The sequence below is a fragment of the Pieris brassicae genome, unplaced genomic scaffold (assembly GCF_905147105.1).
Source record: "Pieris brassicae unplaced genomic scaffold, ilPieBrab1.1, whole genome shotgun sequence".
Classification (NCBI taxonomy): domain Eukaryota; kingdom Metazoa; phylum Arthropoda; class Insecta; order Lepidoptera; family Pieridae; genus Pieris; species Pieris brassicae.
In genome coordinates this window covers 15,097-24,766 of record NW_025576117.1, presented here as the reverse complement: position 1 = coordinate 24,766, position 9,670 = coordinate 15,097, and the positions used below count along the sequence as shown (strand labels likewise).

Genomic DNA, 9,670 nt, shown 5'->3' with positions numbered 1-9,670 from the left:
TGGTTGTGTCCTCATTATTTACGACCACTGAAAGATCATCAGAATGTGCATTTGGTTGTTCAAATTCGACGATGTCATGGTTAGTTTTGCGAATTTTCTGAGGAACTTCATAATCATCAGATTTACAGGTATCTGATTTATATCTGTCAGTTTTTTGAGACTTTATTGACTTTGAAATGTTGTCAATGTTAACATTATCATGAGAATTTACTATATTCTCTTCAGGTCGCAACGCAGGCCTGGATTGAAGTAATTTGTCTCATCTACTATGACATCTCTGACAGTAATAAATTTTTCGCATTTAGAATTCCAAACTTTTTAACCGTTTGGTTCGTATCCCACAAGAATACCTTTCCATGACTTAACATCGAATTTTGTCTTATATAACTTATCATGCACATAAACTGTTGAACCAAAAAAATTTAAATATTTTATTTGTGGTTTTTTGTTATGCCACATTTACGAATTCAATCATCATGTAAGTAATTTATATATTATTTAACATTGTACATTATAGTATGAAGTTGTAATAATTTTAAGCAGCATTATTTTCTTTAGGTGACGTAATTGGTGAATAATATTGTAATTGAAAAGGATATTTCTCTTTAAATGTACAAGCTGTGTGTGATGCAGAAATAAAATATATTAATGTTGTTCCCCATGGCCTGGTGCCGCTCATGATGCAACAACTTTTGTAAACTCAGTTCTACAAGTTAATTCAAATTTATTGATAAGAAGGTAGAACTTGATAAATGTGCCAACTAAATTAACAGGTATATTTGTTTATAGCTTAATATCGTACAGGTCTACTGAGAAATCACTGGATGGTTGTTAATAGTGCTTACTCAAATATACCTTATTCATTAACACCATTTCTCTGACTGACCAGAGATATGATGAAGTACACATTAAGAATAGGAATACTATAGAGAGGTAAATATATAGTATAATTTAGAGTATTAATAATTATACTATGTCAAAAAGTTGCAAGATATGTGACCCAAATGAAACATGATGTAAGGTTAAAATATTTGTCTTTTTCGGAAAATTTGGAGTATGGAAATGTCGCTTTAACATTGTATTTATTACTAGCTTAAGTTCAAGCTATTGTTATTGCCACAGCTGTTATGCAAAATATTTGTAAGGATTATAATTTGTAGATATACCGGCAGAAGTTTTAGTTCCAACACTTGATACAGTTTCAAGTCAAGAAGTTAATGAAGGAAATCAAGACGTAACTGAAAGAACAAGCTTTATTTATTATTTTGGAAAATTAATATATTCTTCTTAATTCTAGCAGAAACAAACATGTTGTATTTAAATGTCCTTTTGTACATATAAAATACTAGTACTTATTTTTCTTAGAAGAAAGTTAGTTAAAATTTTAATAAGTTATGTCGTTAATCTACCTATAAAATTAAATTATTATTTATCATAACCATGTAATGTAATGAAATATTAGGAAAAATAAATAAAACATAACATAATATAAAATTTATTTCATTATACTCTTATATATTACTAATATGTAATCCAATGTTATAAATGTAAACCAATGAAAATGTTAAAACCATCAACTTCAACTTCAACGAACATTAAAAAAAACAGAACTGGTACAATTGGTTCAGGCTTTGTATAGTTATGCGCTTACCTACACATTCTGCGATTCATTTTTTATATTATAGATGACACTGATGACAAAGGCACTCTTCTCGGTTGCTGGAATGAGAGATAAGTTTCATTAGGTTAGAAAATTATGGTTCCCGAAACTAAGAGCCTTCTGAAAAGCGGTCACCACGTTCGAGTAGTCCACAGGAAAACAAATATGATGCCAAACTCATTGCCGTTAATAATTTTTCCTAACGTTTTAAATATGATAGCAAACGATGGAAAGCCATTAAATAAATTGACCAGGAAACCGTGTAAGCCTTCGCCCCATCGCCAAAGTTCTTTAGTAATTTTAGTAAGATGAGGAAATTGAATTGAATCACTATACATTTCTTAACAAAAGTCAACCGATTTAATTTAATTTATAGGTTGGTCTGACGCACGATACCATTGTAAGTCCGGTAAAACTATCGATGGTTAAAATATTTACTCTCTAGACCCTTCGTGTAAAACCAGCCATATTCTGCTGCTGGACAGGCAGAGGTAGGCACGTAAGCCATCTAATTGTGCGAGATTTTGAAAAATTTGTTTATTATTATCATATTAACAGATTTAAGTTCTACATTTTATTATATACCCAAGAATTTACAAGAATTTCATTACTCTTTTCAGTATTTACAATAAATCCTTTAGCTTCAAGAAGTGTTCTAGCGTCCTGAATATTTTGTAAACATTCAGTGTAGCTGGAGGACATAAACTTAATATTTCTTGTGTTAGCTTCTAATATTAATTTAATTATTCTAAATTCTAAACATTTTTATGAAACATATTCTTAAGAATCTTGCTACAAGTGCGCATGTGCAATAGTTACTCATTTGACTCGTTCGGTTGTTTACGAGTTGTTACGAATTGACTCGACCATTTTCCCGAAGTGGGATGGTCGAGTCGGAGGAGGGAGTTGTGATTATAAAAGAGGTTGTGACACATGCGCAGGGGCCACTTTCGCTTCCGACCGCCGACCCGTGCGGATGTCTGCTCCAGTGCTCTCTCCGTGTGAGTCATCAGTGCTGTAGTGCCATCTCGCTCGCTCCGTGTGAGTCATCGCCGCTTGCCAGTGCGCACGCGCTGTCCGACCGCTGCCTTGCTGCCTGCTGCCCTCTCATTGGTCAGTCCGATCGCTGCCTTGCTGCCTGCCGCCCTCTCATTGGTCGCTTCGCTTCAATTTATGAACGCGGGTTTACCTGCGGCCCTCAGATAGCCACCTAACGGTGCCAAACGGTTATCTGTCGGTTAACGCCTTGTGCGGGAGTGTTTTTGTTGTAATTTATAGATTGTTCGAATTTGCTTTGTTCAGTCTCTGAATATAGTTTACTTTTAGGAACATCGCTGACCAAGAAAAAGGTATTTTATAACCTTTTATCCACGATAATAGAGTTGTATCACAAGTAATAAGTGAATAACATTCTTTGATAAACTACCAGTGAGCGCGAGGTGGCGCGCGCGGCGCTGGACGCGACTGCCTATAGTAGGCTGTGAGCAAGCTCCTTCATCCTGGATTCCCCTTTTGCCTATGATTAAATTCTTTTTGACCTTCTTTGTCCTTTTCTGATTTTGATGCGAGCTTGTAGTCAACTAATCGCTTACTGAATAGGTACTTGTATACCTATGTTCCTTGAAGTTGTTCTTTTAGATCTTTTAAGGCTATATAGAATGTGTCACATTGGAATCCGTATCCATAAGTAATTTTAATAGGTACATATTTCTTGTTTCCGCAGACAAGAACACTGTGAGTGGCCTCTGCTAAACAAGAAGTAGCTGTAGCATTTGGTTTCATTTGAAACCTGCGTCCTATATTAATCCTGTTTGAGATTGCGGTCTTTTCCTCTGGGTTCAAATTGGGTGCATTGATTAGAATACTTAGATAAAAGTTGTAAAGTGTAAGCTTACTGCAAGATCAAACTGTATGTCTTCACCTGGAGTATTAGACTTTGATGGATCTTCTCCCGATACCTGCAGCAGTTCATTGTCTCATCCAGCGACAAGTGGTCGTTAGGGCGGCGGCCGTGCGTTACCTGTTACGCGACGCTTTTGGTTATGTACGCCGAAGGCGAGGATACATTACAACTGGATTTACACACGTGTAGTTACAATTTCAATCAAATGAAAACTGAGGGTAGTATTAAAGTCTCAAAGCTCAATGTATAATAAAACTTCACTTACAGGTAAGTCATATTGACGAGTTTGTGTTGTACTTTGCCAAAACATGGTAGGGAAAATACTCAAAATGCGGTATACCATCAAAAGAAGATTCTTCCTTATCCTTGCATAGGTTCCCTCTTCCGTCCGAGAATGGGCCTCTGAAGTAAGTAGATCGGTTAATCTTTCCAATATGGACCGTCGATATTTGAGGTTTTAGAGGGGCGGGGAGGGGATTGACGGCTACTTCGGAGCTTTTATATATACTCTAGGGGTAGGGCAGACAAGACCATGTGGATAGTGGGGTGCTCTGATTCGGTTTTGGGTACTTTTTTGATATTAAAAAAGTACAGGATAATACAGAATTAGATAATACAGAAAGTTACAAACAATGAAAAAAATATTTTCAGCTATAAATTTCATTTTAAAATCCACAACAGACCTTATGCAATCCAACTTTTTCAAAATTCCAGTAAGCAATTTTTTTTTTTTTTTACTAATGATTTATTATTTTATAACCTGACCTGAAATAACATAAATCAAAACTTACTTTAACTCATCCGAGTAAGGATTAAGCCTTCTGCCAGATGACCTAGTAAGTCTGGGCATCGCAGCAAATTCCTCGCCAGGACTAGTCAGCCCACTAGGACCAGCAACCGGTTCGTCAAGGATCGGCGCAGAAGAGGAGGCCGTGACAAGCGGCTAATTTGAGTCCAACACTTGCACTTCACTTAACTCTTCAAACAATGGGCTTCGGAGACGCCATGGTAGTCAAACGTTGTAAGTTTATAGGAGTACGTAAAACGATTTCTACTGCAAGGGTGACAAACGATGACTGGACGCCATTAAACAAAATGAATGGCTTAAAAACAAATTTAGTGATCACCAAAAAGTATCGATACCCGAGTAGTATCGATATTTTCAATAACTTTTGTACTATCTACAAAACAAATATGGGCATTTAAACCGATGATCCATATTAGAAAGTTTAATGTCGATACCAGAGTAGTATCGATACTTTGAAAATTTTCGGAACCCTACACTAAGTGATTGACGTTGGACATCAATTATTTGTCAAATATATTTTGTAATTGCGTGTTGTTACTTACCAATTTGTGTGAAAAGTTTTAATAAATGTATCTCATGAACCGTAAGTTTGCGCAACCTAAATCTTTGCAAAACTCTTTCTTTTAGTGAGTACTATCTACAAAAAAATGGGCATTTAAATCGACGGTCCATATTGGAAAGATTATCCAAAACAGCTTCACTATTAACTATGTCTAATGAAAACTTTATTTTTAGTGTTAAAGTTTGGGCTAAATTTTGTTTTCCTAATGGTGATGGGACATCCATTGAATCATTAAAAACAGTGAATGCCCAGCATAGGATACTATGTGAAAATCATTTGAATGAATCTTCATTTACCAGCAGCGATAGGAAAAGACTTAACAAGTTAGATTAAGAGTGAATAGAGGAGGATATAGACCAATTAAAAAACAAACATTGTAGTCCATATAGAGCAAGTTATGACATCCAAGTGAGTATATACATTCATATTCTACCTAAGTCAAATAGACAAATTTTTATAGTCATGCTTTTTTACATAGAGGTAGGTAGGCAGTACGTTTCTGACACACATCTAGGTGATATATGGATGATTAAAAGTTTTCTATTTTCTCCATCCACTTATTGGATTTGTTATCTTTTTCGAATTTTTTATTCAATTATTTTTGTATATTTTCCAGGAACCATCAACTAGCAAAGGTATTTTGTAGGACTTGGACGTGAAAAAGTTCAGTGAACTTACACCTCAAAAGCAAACGCTGTCTAAGAGATGCAGAAAAAATCTATCTGAAATAGTGAGGCTCTGAAAAAAGTTTCAAGGTGATAAAAACTCCAAAAGATCTATATTAAGTGTACTAACATCAAACGAACCTAGCAATGAAATATTAAAAAGCACATTAAATAATTCATTTTCTTTACTATTACAAAGCCAACTGAAAAACTTTATAAGAAAATTAACTGGAATGAGATGGACACTGGATGATAAAGTGAACGTCTTGAGCATCTATAAGAAATCAAACTTTTGTTTTATATTATTGATTAGGTTATTTTGAAAGAAAATATTTTTTAACTGGATTATTATACATAATTATAAGTTTATAATAATACAAATAGTTTTAATCCGGTATAAAAAATTGGTTTCTTTCAATGTGTAAAAGCTATGTTAACCAAAGACAATACTAGGTTATTTTGTCAGCTCTCTCAAGGCATTATTGAACAAAATTCCAATGGTATGTGGAATCAACAGCCCAGTAATACAGACAGTAAAAGAAATCACAAAAGACCAAGATGTCAATGATAATTTATGTAAAATGGCTTTTGATGAAATGTCAATAAGAAAAAATCTGACATATAACGTAAAACTCAATGCTAAGGCCGTACTACTGTGATAGCAAACCATAATCGAACTTTCATGGTTATCGGTGTTCGAAAATGCTGGAAACAGCCAATAGCATTTTACTTCTCAGGAGATTGTGACACAGCAGACAAGTCAGCAGCTCTTGTCGAGGAGGTAACCACTTCTTTAGAATATTATACAAAATGTGGTTGAATATTAATTTTTACAAATTTACATTGGCTTGTTTGCTTGAGTGCATGTTTAAAGATTTAATTTTTTTTAAACGGTATTTCCAATTTACACTAGATATACAAATAAACAGAAAACTAAACATAGGTTGGTATAATAATTTAATTAATTGAACAGCGGAAAGATATTAAAACTTTTTTATGACTTATTTATCCATTGAACCATGACCATCCATTGACTTATTTATCCGCTAGTGGCCTTTGGCAATTATTTCCCTGCATCAAGTAGTTGTTAGTATTGCCTTATTGCCTAATTAAAATAACTAATAATTGATGTACCTCTGCTGTACCATATTTATTTTCTTATTGCCGCTTGACCTGTGATTGGTTAAAATTGTTTTGAGAATAAGATCATAACCTTCCATTGCAGGTACAGTAAAGTGGAGCCACATAGAGGAGTTTTATAATAAAGATCGCGAGAATCCCAACCGTGTTTGCTCCAGCTTTAACCCAGCACCACTTACAACCAGTACAGAATGGCAAACAGAAAATCAAAGAGCGCCTAGCAGATCAAATTTTAAGCCATTCGGTTGCAGTTGGAATATTTGCCAAAGTAAGTTTCAAAATTTTATTGAAAAGTACTTCCGTCCGCGATGGCCTCCTAAACTACTTAACCGATTTTAAATTAAATTGGCACACCGTGAGCGGTCTGGTCCAACTTAAGAGATAGGGTAGCTTAGATCTTTAATTATAGTCGCAATTTTATTTTATTGCAAATTATTTGTCTATAATTAATTGACAGTCACAATTATTCGACTGAATTGAGTAAGTGATCAATAGATGGCACTGCTATGGTAAACCGACAAACGTGTCATATAAGCTACAATTCAATATCATGATTACCACGTGTTATTGAGGCTAAAGTATGAACTTTTTTAATTTTTGGTGTTAGCCAACCACGTGTTACTTAGACCGAAGTGTAAATCAAATTCAAATCTAAAACCACATTCTATGGCAGCTAGTAATTATATAATTTATTTTACCTTCAGATGAATGATGACAAGACGCCCCTGGAACAACTGTCGCTGGACAAGCTTTTCGACTGAACGGAGATTCGACCGACAGGAAAGAGGTATAAACACTTATTATAATAATACTTGACATCTGTAATTGTGGATGTGATCCAAACCCCACGTCGGTCCAATTAAAAACTAGCTTAGGCAATTAGTAGCAGCGTTTTTAATACGCTGAAATTATTATTCTTCGAAGACACTAAACCTAGCTGCGCAACTGAATATCCCTGTAACAGCCAGGTGGAACCTCCAACCTCCCAGGGAAATTAAGTGGCATCGCCGACTCAGCTACGCCTACGTCTGGCTATGCTCTCGGGGTGTAACTCCCATGATTTAGTTAATCGTTATGAAACGAATAACTGTATGAAGAAGAGAGTGCCTGCGTCTGGCTATGCTCTCGGAGTGTAACTCCCATGATTTAGTTAATCGTTATGAAACGAATAACTGTATGTAGAAGAGAGTGCCTGCGTCTGGCTATGCTCTCGGAGTGTAACTCCCATCATTTAGTTAATCGTTATGAAACGAATAACTGTATGTAGAAGAGAGTGCCTGCGTCTGGCTATGCTCTCGGAGTGTAACTCCCATCATTTAGTTAATCGTTATGAAACGAATGACTGTATGTAGAAGAGAGTGCCTGCGTCTGGCTATGCTCTCGGAGTGTAACTCCCATCATTTAGTTAATCGTTATGAAACGAATGACTGTATGTAGAAGAGAGTGCCTGCGTCTGGCTATGCTCTCGGAGTGTAACTCCCATGATTTAGTTAATCGTTATGAAACGAATAACTGTATGTAGAAGAGAGTGCCTGCGTCTGGCTATGCTCTCGGAGTGTAACTCCCATCATTTAGTTAATCGTTATGAAACGAATGACTGTATGTAGAAGAGAGTGCCTGCGTCTGGCTATGCTCTCGGAGTGTAACTCCCATGATTTAGTTAATCGTTATGAAACGAATAACTGTATGAAGAAGAGAGTGCCTGCGTCTGGCTATGCTCTCGGAGTGTAACTCCCATGATTTAGTTAATCGTTATGAAACGAATAACTGTATGTAGAAGAGAGTGCCTGCGTCTGGCTATGCTCTCGGAGTGTAACTCCCATGATTTAGTTAATCGTTATGAAACGAATAACTGTATGTAGAAGAGAGTGCCTGCGTCTGGCTATGCTCTCGGAGTGTAACTCCCATGATTTAGTTAATCGTTATGAAACGAATAACTGTATGAAGAAGAGAGTGCCTGCGTCTGGCTATGCTCTCGGAGTGTAACTCCCATGATTTAGTTAATCGTTATGAAACGAATAACTGTATGAAGAAGAGAGTGCCTGCGTCTGGCTATGCTCTCGGAGTGTAACTCCCATGATTTAGTTAATCGTTATGAAACGAATAACTGTATGTAGAAGAGAGTGCCTACGTCTGGCTATGTATGCTCTCGGAGTGTAACTCCCATGATTTAGTTAATCGTTATGAAACGAATAACTGTATGTTGAAGAGAGTGCCTGCGTCTGGCTATGCTCTCGGAGTGTAACTCCCATGATTTAGTTAATCGTTATGAAACGAATAACTGTATGTAGAAGAGAGTGCCTGCGTCTGGCTATGCTCTCGGAGTGTAACTCCCATGATTTAGTTAATCGTTATGAAACGAATAACTGTATGTTGAAGAGAGTGCCTGCGTCTGGCTATGCTCTCGGAGTGTAACTCCCATGATTTAGTTAATCGTTATGAAACGAATAACTGTATGTAGAAGAGAGTGCCTGCGTCTGGCTATGTATGCTCTCGGAGTGTAACTCCCATGATTTAGTTAATCGTTATGAAACGAATAACTGTATGTTGAAGAGAGTGCCTGCGTCTGGCTATGCTCTCGGAGTGTAACTCCCATGATTTAGTTAATCGTTATGAAACGAATAACTGTATGTAGAAGAGAGTGCCTGCGTCTGGCTATGCTCTCGGAGTGTAACTCCCATGATTTAGTTAATCGTTATGAAACGAATAACTGTATGTTGAAGAGAGTGCCTACGTCTGGCTATGTATGCTCTCGGAGTGTAACTCCCATGATTTAGTTAATCGTTATGAAACGAATAACTGTATGTAGAAGAGAGTGCCTACGTCTGGCTATGTATGCTCTCGGAGTGTAACTCCCATGATTTAGTTAATCGTTATGAAACGAATAACTGTATGTTGAAGAGAGTGCCTGCGTCTGGCTATGCTCTCGGAG

The 9,670-nt window shown here is 36.4% G+C and overlaps 3 long non-coding RNA genes across 7 annotated transcripts; 2 read left to right on the top strand and 1 right to left on the bottom strand.

Moving 5' to 3' along the window:
• Positions 1–233: 233 nt before the first annotated feature.
• On the top strand, positions 234–1,220 carry LOC123719540. The gene is made up of 3 exons (XR_006755603.1): positions 234–478; positions 559–933; positions 1,161–1,220. It is a non-coding gene; the product is annotated as an uncharacterized LOC123719540 (long non-coding RNA).
• A 394-nt stretch (positions 1,221–1,614) lies between these two features.
• On the bottom strand, positions 1,615–4,828 carry LOC123719542. 2 transcript variants are annotated; one of them, XR_006755605.1, is made up of 4 exons: positions 4,355–4,828; positions 3,829–3,965; positions 3,556–3,680; positions 1,615–1,719 (listed from the first exon to the last, which is right to left on the bottom strand). It is a non-coding gene; the product is annotated as an uncharacterized LOC123719542 (long non-coding RNA). The 2 variants fall into 2 exon arrangements; XR_006755606.1 differs by having other exon boundaries at positions 3,582–3,680.
• A 60-nt stretch (positions 4,829–4,888) lies between these two features.
• LOC123719543 lies at positions 4,889–7,788 on the top strand. 4 transcript variants are annotated; one of them, XR_006755610.1, is made up of 6 exons: positions 4,889–4,954; positions 5,107–5,341; positions 5,550–5,688; positions 6,065–6,379; positions 6,824–7,006; positions 7,443–7,788. It is a non-coding gene; the product is annotated as an uncharacterized LOC123719543 (long non-coding RNA). The 4 variants fall into 4 exon arrangements; XR_006755609.1 differs by having other exon boundaries at positions 6,052–6,379; XR_006755607.1 differs by having other exon boundaries at positions 5,550–6,379.
• The last annotated feature ends 1,882 nt before the right edge of the window (positions 7,789–9,670 follow it).